We start from the raw sequence: 15,056 nt of genomic DNA, 5'->3' as shown, positions 1-15,056 counted from the left end.
CCAGATCAGTAAGCTATTTTAAGAAAAATGTATATTTAGATATAGCCTACATTAGATAGTTAGATCATCTCATTTTATAAGAAACAACTCAAACCAGAAAGGAGTAAATGGTCTTACCAGAAGAGGCAAGATCAAGACAGGCAACAAAAGAAAATTCAAAAGAAAATTAATTTTGAAAGTGAGTAGAGAAGACTAGGGGCAGCTAAACTTACACGTGGTAAGCTATAACTTATACATTTAAGCCAGACAGAACATCAACCTGACCGTCCAGAACTTTTTGTCTCTCGAAATAAATTATAGACCCATCCATTGATATATAAAAATGAATTGATATCTACCTAGCTCTATCAAGTTAATCGTTTATAAATAATAAATGTTGCATCATTGCTAAAAAACAATAACTTCAGCGGATTATTTAATATACCTCAATTCGTGTCGCTGTACAGCCTCCCCCTATTGGACACATCAGGAAGGAACAACAGGGGCGTAAAACTGCCTGGGGCGTAAAACTGCTTAGGGCGTAGATCTACAGGCTCCAGGTCTGCAGCCTCCCCCTACTCTCTGATGTCACGCGATGCAGCAGATTCACTTCTCGACACTGCATTCACTCACCGAACTTTTGACTGAGTGCTTATGACGTCACAACGGCCGCGCCAGAACTCCTGAGGATGGAAATGGTTATTATTTAAATGTTCTAGTTGTTGATTCAAACAATTAGATTAATCTTTTCTTTTTATCACGTGTGAATGTTTTAAATTACTTTTATATATAGATTTTGATTTACCCTGCCAGCTCTAGACTTTCAATCAATCAAATTCATTGTAAAACTATGATAAACCGAAAATAAATAAACATATAACATTTTAATAGCCTATTTTATCAAGTGAAAATGATTTCTTCAAAAGTTATTGTTTCCAGTTACCCAAGAGCCAACAAAATGAAATGAGGTGAACAGTATACATAAAAACCAGGTACATTTCACATATAAAATATTTTATTCTGCTATTTTTGTCAAATTATGCACAAATAAAAAGATAATTTTGTTAGTAGTTAATTTAAAATATTATTTGTTTGTATTTATTCATCATAATCAATTCCAACACTGAATATTATCAAAAAGAATGGGTATGCAAAATCATAAAGATAATTTTGTTAGTAGTTAATTTAAAATATTATTTGTTTGTACTCATTCATCATCATCAATTCCAACACTGAATATTATCAAAAAGAATGGGTATGCAAAATCATAAATCAGATGTATGTACAATAACATTACGATGTCCAGCAATCGATTTAAATACATCGGGTTTAATTTGGTATATGTTTGGTATAGGTTTGATGTTGTTTGTAGTGAGAATTTTCACGTGAATAAAGATCCGTTAGGTAAAGAGTACATTTAAATGGTCCAGTGGTAGAACTTTTGCCAAGCGTGTCAGAGCAGAGGTTCTGGGTTCTAATCCGCACTCATATCGTTTTTTTTTTCTTTTCTTTTTCTCCTCATCAAAACCGATTATGTTTATCAGTGGTTGTATATCAGGCAAGGATACGTTTGTACGCATTTTGTTTTGTAATTTCACCGGAACGAATAGAGAGTCTCCACAACGGATTGAAGCGCGCGTCCGAGTGAAGACTGTGCGCGAGCCACTAGAGAACACAGTATCCGCGCCACTGATCGCATCGGCAACGAGCACTCTGATCACTTTATTTCAGAAACAACACATTTTAGGGCTAGATCGCCTCTTATTTAACAAACAAATTAAATGAATGCTCTGCTAGTTAACTGGAGATGTTTTATTTATTTTTTATCGGTACATTCGTGCCGCGAGATGTTTCAAAAGTGGTGGGGACAATATCGACCTTAGCAAAAAAGTGGTGGGGACATGTCCCACCCGTCCCACCCGCAAATTACGCCTATGCAGTTGCGGTGTTCATTTTGACTCGGAGTCGGACAATAATGCCCACAGAGCCAGAGAATAAATACTGTATGGAGATTGAACAGGTATAGTTTAGCTTAATTATGATTATAACTTATTTGTTATCTGCTTTTATCCACTATTAATACAAGCCTGCTGTAGGAGACCTCGTCCGAATGATGACCAAAATATACTGATGAGTTCAATTAAGTTTATTGTACATGACACAAAAGAGGAAGCGTTAGTTTTACTCCAGAAAATCATTGGAAGAGCAGCTAAATAAACACAGTATAAGATGTGAGCATTATGTCTTATCCATAAACTCTCTCTCTCTCTCTCTCTCCCTTTCATTAGCATGGAACATACACAGCGAAGTACACAAAACACTCGTTACAACTAACAGTAAACAAATATAAACACACCTTTTCAATCTGTGCTTAATAAACTGGTACACTGTAAATCCGTAAAACTGTTCGATGAGCTGTCATAAAGTGCGCGCTCTCACTTTCATTTCTGCCGTGATCAGTAACGTTAGGCCTGTCGCTCCGGAGAGTGTAAGCTGGATCACGAACAGTTGGTGAGATGCTGAGATCCATCCTCGAGTAACAACGAGAGTAAATGAAGACTGATATGTTCATTCTTACATCCAACAAAAAAAACACCTCAATCGCTTAGGAGACATTCTTGTCTACAGCTGCTCAAAAACATTGGAGGACTGTGTCCCACTCCCTCAGGGCGGGTCTATGCTCAAACTGCAGTGTCAATCAACAGTCGTGGGAGGGGCCTGTGCAATTCTACATCACATTGCATAGAATCTGAGAACAGCTCATTCTGAGACAGTGCTTATGATTTATTGAGATTGTAAAAAAAACACTGGGTGGATTTGTATCATTCTAGGGTGGTTTTGCTCACACACTGCCAACACACATTTATGTTCAAACACCATGTAAAAGTGAATTTTGCATAATAAGTGCCCTTTAAAGCGACATCCAGTCTAAAGAGTCGATTTAGTCAGTTACAAATCTATATTTACTGACAAATTTCCTGAATAAAGACTGAAATCCAAATAAGTATAATCTGTCTTTTACATTAAAATGTACAAAAACCCTTTGCTATAAGCATACTTACCATACTCAACTACATAATAATTAGATCATGATGTTTAATGTCAGAAATGTTAGACCTTAATCTGCAGGAAAACTAGGCTAGATCTGGTTGTGCTGAAGCTCTCTCTCACTCCTGATGTTCAAAACAAACAGTCAACACTTTGTTAAAACTTCGCTCAGCCCAAAAGACCGGGGCAGGAGAAGGAGGAGGACCAGGACACTAAAAGTGTTTGTAGAATAATCTTAATTACTTCTCAAAGGACCACACGTGTGTCTTTTAGTCCTGTATAGTGCGTATAGTCATCCCTGATTGGTCTTAACCCCAGTGACGGGTAGGTTTAGGGGCAGGGTTAGGGGTAGGCCATCGTGTTATAGGATAAATCTATCCTAACAACAAACCATGGATAACTAAAACTGTTAAAGATAGCTTACAGAAAAAAAACTCATGTTTTAAGGGGGGTGACATTGCTGAACTACAAATAGCAAAAAAGGATCTAAAAATAGGTATTCTCAAAGCAAAACGAGACTATAAATACAAACTGGAGAACAAGATGGCAACAAACAACCTTGGGTCAGCATGGGACAGAATGAAAACCATAGCAGGCCTCCAGAATCTAAAGAGCAGCAGCCCAGTCACACTGAATGGTTTCAGTTCAGATACTGAGCTGGCCAGTGCTCTTATTCAGTTTTACAATCGTTTTAATATTTTTGATTTTAGCAATGAGATTGACAATTTGAGTAACCAGCTTGTAGACGTTCAACATTTTAATATAACGCAAACAGAAGTGCAAAAAGCATTCCTCTCTGTAAGAGTTAATAAAAGCCATGGTCCAGATAACATCTGTGGGCGCATACTCAAAACCTGTGCAAAGCAATTGAGTATTCCTTTCCATCACATTTTTAGCAAGTCTTTAGAGGCACAATTAGTACCTGAGGTCTGGAAGGATGCTGTGGTTATCCCTGTTCCTAAATCAAATACCATTAAAACCCTGAATGATTTTAGACCAGTGGCACTCACATCAATAGTGATGAAAGTATTTGAAAAATTGGTGAGGTCTGAAATTTTGAGGAAAACGGAGCATCTACTTGACCCTCTGCAATATGCGTATAGACCCCGTAGGGGGGTGGAAGATGCCACAGTCACTTTACTTAATTTACTTTTTAAGCATTTAGATAATAATGGCTCACATGCCAGACTTTTATTTATTGACTTCTCCTCAGCTTTTAATACAATTCAACCTCATATTTTAACCACAAGGCTGCAAGAACAGTTTGATTTGAGCAATAACCTGGTAGGCTGGATCCTTAACTTTTTAACAAACAGGACGCAAAGAGTGAGAGTGAATGGCAATCTTTCTGAAAAAGTCTGTTCATCAACAGGCTCTCCACAAGGATGTGTACTCTCGCCTTTGCTTTTTATCCTGTACACAAATATGTGCCATAGCAGGTGGGAAAACAGGACTATAATTAAATACGCAGATGACTCAGTAATTGTCAGCCTGCTCCAAGACAGTGAAACAGGCCATGGTCCAGTCATCGATGACTTTGTTGAATGGTGTGAGGTGTCTCACCTTCAACTAAATGTAGTTAAAACAAATGACATGCTCATTGATTTAAAAAAAAAAAAAAAAAAAAAAAGAAATTACATCAATCAATGGTCAAACTGTTGAATGTGTCGATTCATATAAATACCTGGGAATGATAATAGACTCCAAACTCACATTCGGAACTAACTGTGAAGTGGTATGTAAAAAAGGGCATCAGCGCCTGTTTTGTTTGAGGAAATTGAGTAAGTTCCAGGTTGATAAATCCATCATGACCCTATTTTATCACGCTTTTATTGAGTCAGTTTTATCATTTGCATTAGCAGCCTGGTTTGGGAATCTCACTTTGAAAAATAAAAACTCACTCAACCAAATAGTAAAGTGGTCTAGCAGGCTGATTGGTGAGCAACAGCCTAACGTGGAGACCTTATACACAAAACAGGTACAGCGCATAACTAGCTCAATTTTAAACGACAGTTCTCATTCACTGCACACAGAGTTCCAGCTTTTACCCTCCGGGCGTAGGTTTATGATCCCCAGGTGTAAAACAAAAAGACACAAGAATAGTTTTGTTCCTGCAGCCATTACATTGAGGAATAAGTTATAGCTATATTTTGCACAAGTGTTCATTCTGTTTTTTTTTTTTTTACGTATTTTTATGTATTATTTTATTCTTGACCGATAAGAACTTTTTTTTTATGATGTATGGTAATGTGATGGTGTGTGACTCTACTGCAAACAAAATCTACCTTCGGGTATAAATAAAGTAACTTGAACTTGAACTTGAACTTGTGTGGTCCGGATAACCGTATAGTACCCATTACTGTAACTCACCCTTATAAAGGTCAACTACAATACAGATTCAGTTATATGGCACAGTGAGAACATTTAGGGTGTATTCACACCAGGAAAGTCCGATAGTTCACTTGCTTTTGTCCGGACCAAATAAAATGTTAATTTTTTTTTGCTTTGGTACGGTTCGCTTTCACACTGCTCTTTTTGCAAGTGAACCAAAATTTGTAAACAAAACCACACGTGTGCTAAGGTCGTCCATTCATTGGACAAGGATTCTCAAGTAGGGAAATCAGGAAGTGCAAAAAAAAAGGCTCAGCATGGCATGGAGATATTTCGTACTGCAATATTTGTTCTTTTACTGATTTTGTGTTATGCTCTACAAACGCAATATGAAGAAACTAAGGAGTATCATATGATATAATGTCATCATTCTATACGATGTTGTAATTCGGATTGAGAAGACGACAAGCTGCAAGACGGTTCCGTCAAGCATTTATGCGCGATTAGACTAAAGAGAACGCTCTGTATGTGAATGTCCTGATGCACACACTCATTCATTCATTCATTCCATTCCAATGATGCACACACGACGCGCAGAAAGACGCGCAACAGCATCGTGTGGGCCAGACAGCGCGCCGGAATGGAATTCTCTTTCGCACTCATAACATAAACCATTATGCCAAAATGTCTGTTGTGTTAAGTATCCTCATAAGAGCATAAGAGCAGTCAAATAATTAAATGAACGTAAAGGCGCAGTGCTTTCTTGCAATTGGGTCGGTTCATGTTCACATCGTAAACGAACCGTACCAGAGTTCGTTTGGAACCATACCGAGACCACCTCTTCAGCTGGGTCTCGGTTCGATTGTTTGGTCCGCACCCGAGTTCGATTGCTGTATTCACACCTCCTCCAAAAGATCCGCACCAAGGGTGGAAACGAACTAGAGTTCGATTCAATCGAACCAAACAAGGTAGGTGTGAATACACCCTTACTGTATTGGCAGCAGTGCCGGCCCGAGCCTTTTGGGGGCCCTAAGCAGAATTTGATTTGCAGAGTCACCTGTGCTTGACGATTATTGACACAATGTCACGCTATAATGTTGCATTATAAATGAATACAATGAGGTTATGTATTAATACAAAATAAATAAAAAATAGATACTTAAAAAAGTTTTTACTTTTTCTTTACTCTTTTACTAACTCTTGGAAACTTCTGAAAACAAAGTGTCACAAAACATATAAAAAAAATTATTTGCAAAATATCCTCCAACGTTTGCAACACTTTGCAGTTTGAATGATGTCTTGTATGAAGATGACGGAGTATGTTTTTATGTTTCCACTGTTCGATCGCGCCCGCGACTCACACACACACACACACACACACACACACACACACACACACACACACACACACAACACACACACACACACACACACACACAACATATTCCAGCTTTGTAATCTTCCATTGTGATGTTTCCAAGCACATTTTTGCGCGTGTGAAGAGGATGATTTTTTCCGTCGATATTGGAACGTGAGTGAAGTACAAAGCCTATGATAAAGAATAGTTTACCATCCAAATCCATCGCGAATGTTGAAACATTTTGATTCTAATGAGAGAGATACGTGAGCCCAACGCCGCTTACTTTCACTTTCGCTTTAAATTATTTCGTTTTGGCTTGTTTATAGTTATTTTTTTATTCTTGTTCTGTTCTGAATATCATTACATTTAAAGGATAAATCATTGATCAAATCAAATTTTTGTGACATGGCTTAACATTACCGTGACTTTGCGCACAAATTGCACGCGAGGTTTATGCGCATGACTCAAACACTGGCAGACACAGCAGCAGTTGTAGGCAGGTATATTGATCATGAAATCAGAATTTTCTTGTCTTGAAATATTAATCCTTTCATGCATTTATGTCACTTGTTTAAGTTAATTAATATGTAAAAAAAAAAAACTCGATTGGGGGCCCCCTGGTGGCGAGGGGGCCCCAAGCAGCCGCTTAGTTCGCTTATGCCTCGGGCCGGCCCTGATTGGCAGCAAAACTGTCCTAGCACAAAACTTCATGGCAGTTTCATAACTTCATCACATCTTTTGATAACACACATGATAGATAAATATTATGGATTTTGTTACGTAATTTAGGTAATGTAAATGTATTTTCTAAAGTGGCACCTGTAGCCTGTGTTACTTATTTCAGCAAAGAGGGTGATTTGAAACATGAATATTGCACTGTTTGCTATTAAAATTAACGGCTGTTAAAGGGATAGGCTAGTTCACCAAAACATGAAAATCCTGTCATTATTTACTCACCCTCAAGTTGTTCCAGTCCTGTAGGGTTTGGGTTCTCTGTCCTGCTGAACACAAAATAAGATCATTTTGTGTTTTGAAACAATGTTAATGTCGACTGAAAATGTGCATAACTGTAATGAAAGCATGGGATCAGGTTCTGAAAGAATGACTAATGTTAGCTCGGTTACTAGTGTTATCAGTTTGGATTTTTGAGCTACGAGTTTAGAAAATTGTGAAAATAGTAAGTTACCAAAGCAAATTAAAAAAAAAATATTAAAACAAGAGAAATTATCAAGACGAAAATGTAAGGAAAAAACATCCTGCAATTATAAATGCTAAACAACATAATTGACCAATAAAGCCATTATCTGCAGTATATTTATCTATATAAAACGGGTAGTTCCAGTCCTTGGTTCTGATTAACTTTAGTGGGGTTTTTTCACGATAAAACACGGCAATGATCGCTTCAATGGTTCAATGTTCCACTGCACAACACCCCTAGCAACCATCTTAGCAACGTAAACATAATATTCTCACTGATATTGTTCATTGAAGCTTATAGAGTATTGTGAGAGATTGAGTAAGCGAGAGTACCTGCATTTACAGTTGATATAGCATTTTCCTTCAGCTCAGTCATATATTCCTAATAAAAATCTGTTTGAATGTCTGCGATATCTTGAACTTTTAACAGTTAAGGGGTTCTCTTACGAGAGGTCTCTCGTACTGCGTAAGATATCTTACGCTAGGGGAAAATCCTTTTCCGCGAGATATTGAAGCCAAAAATTATCCTTAATTTTGTAATAATGCAAAACGCGTTGCAGCAGCAATGCAGACATAGGCGAGACAGCTCGCGCGCCTATTGGCTGCTCTGCGGCAACTGCAGCAGCCTATCGAGCGAGGCCTGGCGTGACGTCAGACCCAATCAGGGCACTTCGCGCCCGCTGCGTCACGTCCCGCCGAAATGGGCGTGGTCTAGGCCTATAAATATCGCTCGCAGGCAGCTATTATCTGATTTTTCATCCTTCAAGCGAAGCACACGCATCGCTGGAGCTGGATTAGAAGCCGCGCCGTCTGACAGAGAGCACCTTCAGCGGGACGAGTCACTGAAGTCGCTGGCCGCGCCGCCTTCCTTGCCTTCCTGCTGCGCTTTCCGGCATTATATCCTTTCTCTGCTACTGTGTTTATGTATGTGTGTGTGCTCGCCGCCGCGACACACACTCCCATTGCACTAAAAGAGCTGGGCGTCTTTTTCAAGACGCCCCTTTTCCTGATCACGCAGCTCTCGCACTCGCTGACGGCGACTGCCCTCACTGCGAGTTAGGTACTGCCTATGGTGACTCTGAGGACTCACCTGGCATCCTTCTCCGAGACTGCTCCTCCGCCCCCCCCCCCCCCCCCCAACCCGCAAAGCTTGCCGGTTCGCCCGCTTGCCTTGCCTGCTTGGGGGACGATACCTGTTCTCCCTCTGTTCGAGCCGCGCACACCGCGCCGCTCACAGAGGATGTCAGGAGCGGGCGGTCACGGGGCTAGCTTTCTCTCTCCCTCTGTTCAAGCCGCGCAAACTGCGCCGCTCACAAGGGAGGCTGGAAGCGGACGGTCGGGGTTAGTTTTTCTTTACGTTATAAGAAAGCTACCCTTCCTTCTGCGCCCCATTCATGCGTCACTCACCGGCGAAAGGAGAAATATGTGTTTTTTAGTCCCTCCGAGGATGGACTGACCTTCAATTTCTCATACATATTCCCAGTTCCCTGATCATGCGACTGGAAATATCAATATTGCAGCAGGCGAGCCTGTTTTAATACAAGCGCGCCTGCAAGCATACGCCGAAGAAAGCATGTGACGCTCTTATATGCTCGTGCATCCGAAAACCTTTGCGTTCCCCCCTGTGGCTCAGTGGCGGAATCATTGGTTTTTCTCACGAGAGACCGGAGTTCGAATCCCGGTCTAGCGGCAGTTAAAATTATGCCGCCAATGCTTCGCTCTGTCAGTTCCCTGAAAAGCGACTGCAGACGTGCATTTTGCAGCCAACGAGCGCGTTGCACAACCCGCTCGCCTGCACCCAAACACCGTTTCTATGGTTTCCGTGCGTCACTGGCGAAAGGAGAAAAGAGCGTTTTCTGGTCCCCCCGCAGACGGACCGACCTCCTCTTTCTCGTACATTTCTCATTCCCCTCTGAAGTTCGGGCGACTGGAAATGTCAGTATTGCAGTGAGCAAGCCTGTTGTAATACACGCATGCCTGCAAACAAACGCCAGCACGTTGACGCTCTCTTATAATACTCGCGCTAACTGAGTTACAATGTGTCTCCCCCTGTGGCCCAGTGGCAGACTCTCAGGTTTTTGCACGCGAGAGACCCGCGTTCGATCCCCGGGTCTACCGGCAGATAAAATTATGCCGTCAATGCTCGCTCTGTCAGTTCCCTGAAAAGGCGACTGCAGATGTGTATTTTGCAGCCAACGAGCGCGTTGTACAACCCGCTCGCCTGCACCCAAACACCGTTTCTATGGTGTTCCGTGCGTCACTGGCGTAAGGAAAAAAGGGAGTTTTTCTGGTCCCGCTGCGGACGGACCAACCTCCTTTTTCCTATACATTTCCCATTCCCCTCTGGAATTCAGGCGACTGGAAATGTCAATATTGCAGTGAACAAGCCTGTTGTAATGCACGCAGGCCTGCAATAAACGCCAGCATGTTGACGCTCTCTGTTTCTATGGCAACTTCTCGCTCGTTCAGTTCCAGTAAATGTGACTGTTCCAGTGTATCCTGCAGTAAACAAGTCGGTTCTGTCACCCGCTTGCCTGCACACAAACGCCGTTTTTACGGCTACCCAGATAAATCCCATAAGTGTGTATTTTTCTGGTGTCCCGGCCACGGCCGATGGTGCTTTATGTGTAAGAAGAATGCCCACTGCCCAGTGCCCATCTCTACACACAAGCACAGCCCGTCACACAGGGCTCGCGCACATGAATCGGCTCAGACCGATTGCGCTTCAAACATGGTGAATGTTGCCACTAACACCACGTTATGCATGTCTCACGGTTTCTGTAAAAACGAAACCAACGTGCACTCGCTTTCACGCAAGCGAACGATGCTTTCGGTGTGATAAATGTGCCCGCTGTCCCGCGCCCACATCCACACATAGACATGACAGTTCCCACGGGAACCGCCCAGCCCTCCCCCTCGCGGTTAACCACCGCAGAGGAGTCGAGCGCGGGCAATCTGCCCGCTGTCATCAGCGCGCCCCATGCCTCAAATGTCACGAGCGACACGCTTGTGTTACAGCACACCGAAGCTTCCCCATCGCTGAGCGAGCGGAGCGCGCTTCGTATTCGACCCCTAGCTATCCACGCAGACGCATGGGCAAAGCTACCCGGGGTTTTCGAAGTGGGTGCTGAACATTATAGAAAGAGGCTATTCGCTGCAGTTTCGCCGACGCCCTCGCCGCTATGTGGCGCGCGTCGAGACCACGGTAAAAACAGAAGTAGCACATCTACTTCGAGCCGAAGTGACGAAACTATTGAGCAAAGGGGCCATAGGACCTCTCTCTCAAGATCAGAGCGAGGGAGGGCTATACAGCAGATACTTCCTGGTACCGAAAAAAGACGGGGGTCTCAGACCCATACTAGATCTAAGGCAACTGAACAAAGTGCTTGTGAAGCGACAGTTCAGGATGCTCACGACCAGGCAAATCCTTGTGCAGATTCGCCAAGGAGATTGGTTTGTGTCAATAGATCTGAAAGACGCGTATTTTCAAATACAGATAGCGTCACGTCACAGGCGATATTTGAGATTCGCCTTCGAGGGCCAGGCATATCAGTACACAGTCCTGCCGTTCGGTTTGTCCCTAGCACCCCGTACATTTACGAAGTGCATGGATGCGGCGCTCGCACCCCTCAGAATGAGAGGCATGCGAGTGCTGAACTATTTGAACGATTGGCTGATTCTAGCGCAATCTCGCGCAGTGCTCATAGAACACACGACCATTTTACTCGATCACCTCGAGGATTTGGGTCTGAGTGTCAATTGGGCAAAGAGCTCCCTGTCACCCAGTCAGAAAATATCTTTCCTGGGCACAGAACTGAACTCACTATCCATGATAGCGCGACTATCACAACAGCGCGCGGTAGACATTCGACGCACAGCGAACTCTTTTCGCTGCGGCGCGTCTGTCCCGCTCAAGAAATTTCAGAAGATGCTAGGTCTCATGGCCTCAGCATCGTCAGTGCTCCAGCTGGGTCTGCTCCGCATGCGCCCGCTGCAGTTTTGGCTGAAAGCGCGAGTCCCACGCGAAGCGTGGGCACCCGGTTTGCTTCGCCTCAGGGTCAATCAGAAATGCGTTACAGCTCTGAAACCCTGGAAAGCGAACGACTGGTACCAATCAGGTGTAAGCCTGGGGACTTCCTCGAGGGTGAAAGTGGTGTCCACGGACGCGTCCACCTCGAGATGGGGAGCGCTGCTCGAGGGCAGACCGTTCTTCGGCCAGTGGTCAGAACGGGAGAAGCTCCTGCACATAAACTGCCTCGAAATGCTGGCAGTAGACAACGCGCTGACGCGTTTTTGTCCCCAAATAAATGGTCACCACGTCTTGGTCCGTTCGGACAACATGTCTGTGGTGTCCTACATAAATCGCCAGGGCGGCATCAGATCCGAGAAACTGTACAGGCTGGCAGAACGCCTCCTGGTATGGGCTCAGTGCAACCTGCGCTCGCTCAGAGCAGCGCACGTGCCAGGGATCTTGAATTTAGGACCGGACAGACTGTCCAGGAACAATGTTCCGGCAGGCGAATGGTCTCTACACCCACAGACAGTCCAACTGCTGTGGAAGAAATTCGGCAGAGCGGAAGTGGACCTGTTTGCGTCTCAAGAAAACGCTCATTGTCAAGAATTTTTCTCCAAGAGCAGGAGCGCGCTGGCCCATGTGTGGCCCCGCCGCCCGCTCTATGCTTTTCCCCCCGTCTCTCTCCTGCCTCAGGTGATAGAACGGATCAGGGAAGAAGGATGCTCAGTACTGCTGGTAGCACCGTTCTGGAAAAACCAACCTTGGTTCCCAGCCGTGATGCAGTTAGCAAGTACTGCCCCGTGGCCAGTACCAGTGAGGAGAGATCTCCTCTCACAGGCCCGCGGCTCGATCTGGCATCCTCACCCGGAACTATGGTCCCTTCATGTCTGGGCCATCAACGGGTACATGTTGGACTCCCTAAAGGAGTATTAAACACGATCACGCAGGCTAGAGCTCCGTCTACAAGACGACTCTATTCTTCGAAATGGTCAGTGTTTTCGGGCTGGTGCACAGCCCGTGGTGTGTCACCCACAAATTGTGATGTGACGGAGGTGCTTTCCTTCCTACAAGAGCTGTTGGATGGGGGCAGGGCCCCCTCCACGCTCAAAGTTTATGTGGCGGCTATAGCAGCGTTCTCAGAAACAACGCTTGGTCAGTCAATAGGAAGGAACGATTTAGTCATCCGCTTCCTTAAAAGAGCTAAGAGACTGAATCCTCCCAGACCTCCCTCAGTCCCCGTATGGGACCTTTCTACGGTTCTGGAAGCCATGAAAGGTGCGCCATTTGAGCCTTTACAGTCAATCGATTTGAAACACCTGTCTTTCAAAACGGTGTTTTTGCTGGCTCTCGCTTCGGTGAAGCGCATAGGGGATCTGCACGCGCTCTCTGTGAGCGCGGCGTGCATGGAGTTTGGGCCCAATGACTCAAAAGTTATACTCAAACCTAAGCACGGTTATGTTCCAAAATCCCTCAACACACCGTTTAGGGCGCAGATTATCTCTCTGTCAGCCCTACCGGTCCCTGATGAGGAAAGAGACGCGAGCCTCCTTTGCCCAGTCAGGGCATTACGAGCTTATGTGTCTCGCTCGTCTGTTTTCAGACAGACGGAACAGCTCTTTGTTTCGTTTAGCGGACGTTCTAAGGGACTAGCCGCGTCGAAACAGAGCCTATCCAGATGGATAGTTGATGCTATAGCGCTGGCATACGCCTCCAAGGGCATGCAGTGCCCTTTGGGTGTCAGAGCGCATTCCACAAGAGGCATGGCCTCTTCGTGGGCTTGGTCAAGTGGGATTGCCTTGCAAGATATTTGTATGGCGGCAGGCTGGGCCTCCCCGTCTACATTTATAAGGTTTTATAACCTAGAGGTTCCCGCCCTGCAGGCCAGGCTGCTGTCGGTCTAAACTACCAGTATTATCTGACCTGATGCGTTCAGCTCAGAATGCTGCGTTTACTGAGCACAGCTCAATTTTCGACAGTTTAAAGCTGGGCAAACTGTGTAAGACCCACATTTTTTCCCATCAGTTCAGGCCGTACCCCGCCCTGTCTGTATGATGAAATTTGCGTCCCTTCGACGCTACTTTATGTGGAAAAGTGAGGCTGCACCCCTCCTTCTTCCCGGACTCTCTGTGAGTTCACTGAGTGATTGTGCACTATATGTACCCCGGGCTTTCGCCCTTGGGTCTTTGGTGTCAGATCTCAGCATGCACGGCGTTTTACACTGGGTCCCCTAGCGTAAGATATCTTACGCAGTACGAGAGACCTCTCGTAAGAGAACGTACTCGGTTACTAACGTAACCTCGGTTCTCTCTAGAAGAGGGAACGAGTACTGCGTATCTTGCCGTGCATGCACACGCTCTGGTTGCTTCGATGATGAAAAACCAGATAATAGCTGCCTGCGAGCGATATTTATAGGCCTAGACCACGCCCATTTCGGCGGGACGTGACGCAGCGGGCGCGAAGTGCCCTGATTGGGTCTGACGTCACGCCAGGCCTCGCTCGATAGGCTGCTGCAGTTGCCGCAGAGCAGCCAATAGGCGCGCGAGCTGTCTCGCCTATGTCTGCATTGCTGCTGCAACGCGTTTTGCATTATTACAAAATTAAGGATAATTTTTGGCTTCAATATCTCGCGGAAAAGGATTTTCCCCTAGCGTAAGATATCTTACGCAGTACTCGTTCCCTCTTCTAGAGAGAACCGAGGTTACGTTAGTAACCGAGTACGTTTTCCCATGCCCTGACACGCTGCGTCTGACAGACTGTCTCATAAAGACAGTCTTTGCCGCCATCTAATGGCGAAATAATGTAAATATAGTTTTTCCTACCTCTGATGTCGCGCAATGCAGCAGATTCCATGTATGGCCCTGTCCCAAATGGCGCACTTCATGCGGACTTTCGGTCTCGTGGACTTGAATTGCGCGTGCTCGCTGAGTCTACGAGTCCGTAGGCCGTCCCATTCAGCATTTTACCGCTCTGAAGTGTGCTCAGCAGCGCCCCCTTTGTACCCTTGAAGCGGTCTTCCACGAAGCCCGCATAGATGCAGGCTCCACGCACTTTAACTACCCAGGAATCCTTGCGAAAGGCCAATCAGACAACAGATGGGAGGAGATTTCACTCAAGGATAATTGTTGA

The 15,056-nt window shown here is 44.6% G+C and overlaps 2 protein-coding genes and 1 long non-coding RNA gene across 3 annotated transcripts in view; 1 reads left to right on the top strand and 2 right to left on the bottom strand.

The window, feature by feature from the left end:
- The window catches only part of LOC309494374, a 184,386-nt gene that overhangs the window by 22,248 nt on the left and 147,082 nt on the right, over positions 1-15,056 (bottom strand). The gene's annotated exons all lie outside the window — the stretch shown is intronic.
- Positions 1-15,056, top strand: part of LOC309494367 (uncharacterized protein) — a 154,875-nt gene that overhangs the window by 127,282 nt on the left and 12,537 nt on the right. The window lies entirely within an intron of this gene.
- The window catches only part of LOC309494326 (uncharacterized protein), a 60,469-nt gene that overhangs the window by 40,197 nt on the left and 5,216 nt on the right, over positions 1-15,056 (bottom strand). The window lies entirely within an intron of this gene.

Source organism: Leuciscus leuciscus (genome assembly GCF_965113295.1).
Source record: "Leuciscus leuciscus genome assembly, chromosome: 3".
Taxonomy (NCBI): domain Eukaryota; kingdom Metazoa; phylum Chordata; class Actinopteri; order Cypriniformes; family Leuciscidae; genus Leuciscus; species Leuciscus leuciscus.
Note: the sequence above shows the minus strand (reverse complement) of the source record. Positions and strands in the feature narration are given on the sequence as shown.